Genomic DNA, 1689 nt, shown 5'->3' on the forward strand with positions numbered 1-1689 from the left:
AAAAAAAAAAAGATAAATGAAGATGATAGAAAGCCCACATCTGTTCTAGGTAGGCCTTAATTCCAAATGATTTCAGGTTTAGGTCTAACTGCCAAGTAAGTTATGTAGAGTACATGTGTAAATGTGTATGCACATGCATATGTGTATAGATTGTGTGTGTGTTTGTGTATACCTGGATGTCTTGAGACAGGGTCTCACTATGTAGCCCAGAATAGCCTCAAACACTAGCAATCCTCATTCCTCTGCCTCTCAAGTGTTGGGATCACAGGTGTGCATCAGCACACTCAAGGTTAGTTATTTTTAGAGTTTCTTGGATTTTAGAATTATGGATAAAGAATATGAAACTCAGCCAATATTTTACAAATTAAAAATCATAATAATGTGGCTTTTCACTCTGTAAGCTGCAGAGATCTAGAAAAACTCTCTAGCACATCTATAATCTTATCCCTGATATCAGGATCTCCTTCACCACTACTGAGTTGCAAGGGTTTCTCACTTACAATGGAGCTCACATCCCAGGGTAGCTATTCCCCCAGGGACAAAGCTAAGGTCCATGAGCAAATGCTTTTCCTTTCTTCATCCTCACATTACTTAGTGTTTGCTTCAAAGTGTTCTAAGTGAAAGTGTTAGAGGGCACTTTCAAGACCACACAATTTCACCTTCACACTTGATCTTCTCCAAAAGGCCCAGAGGTGACTCATGTTACTTCTCAAACATGGATGCAGGACAGTGAATTGTCAAATGGACATGAGTGAGTGAATGATCTGCAGTAGTGGACAATCCCTTCAGAAGTAATAAAGTGGAAATGGCCAGATGAGCAGCTTGAGAGGATTTGCAGAGGAGGCAGAGCGCTAGCAGGTGGTACAGACAGTGTAATACACTCAGAAAGTCCCTCTGTCTCACTGGCCACTCCTGAGAATTCTACTCATCAGACATTCATCCTAATTTATTTTTATTTTTTATTTTTTGTTTTTCCAGACAGGGTTTCTCTGTATAGCCCTGGCTGTCCTGGAACTCGCTTGGTAGACCAGGTTGGCCTTGAAATCAGAAATCTGCCTGCCTCTGCCTCCCAAGTGCTAGGATTAAAGGCGTGCGCCACTACGCCTGGCTCATCCTAATTTATAAATGCCCCTTGTTTATTGACCATTCCTTCCTTCCCTGAGATGGTTTCTGACATTTAATTTGTATTCAGGGTTGTTTATTTCCCTTGTATATATACTTTGCACTTAACACCACTTGGGTTGTTTTTTAAGACTTAACTGCACTATTTGTGTGTGTGTGTGTGTATATCTCCCCACATGTGTGCAGGTGCTTGTAGAGGTCAAAAGAGGGTACTGGATTACTGGATCCTCTGGAGCCAGAATGATATGTGGCTGTGAGCTGCCTGATGTGGGCGCTGGGAAGTGAACTTGGGTCTTCTAGAAGATTGCAAACACTCTTTAATTGTTGCTAAGCCACTTCTCCAGCCCCATGTATCTATTTTTTGGACACATTTCTTCAAAAGACTGAAAGGTTGTATGGGGTGCTAAATTAAAAAGCTGACAAGGTGGCTCTGTGTGACTCTACTTCCTGCAGTCACACAGCTCTGTCTGCATAGACTCACGTAACATAAGACCTGGGATGCTATTTCTGAGTCTATGCATTTCTAGGGGGGAAAATGCACTTTATTTGATTTTTTTTTTTTTTTTT

At 41.3% G+C, this 1689-nt stretch overlaps 1 protein-coding gene across 1 annotated transcript in view; it reads right to left on the minus strand.

The window, feature by feature from the left end:
* Washc5 (WASH complex subunit 5) overlaps positions 1 to 1689 on the minus strand; it is a 45433-nt gene that overhangs the window by 36762 nt on the left and 6982 nt on the right. The gene's annotated exons all lie outside the window — the stretch shown is intronic.

Source organism: Mus caroli, chromosome 15 (genome assembly GCF_900094665.2).
Source record: "Mus caroli chromosome 15, CAROLI_EIJ_v1.1, whole genome shotgun sequence".
NCBI lineage: Eukaryota > Metazoa > Chordata > Mammalia > Rodentia > Muridae > Mus > Mus caroli.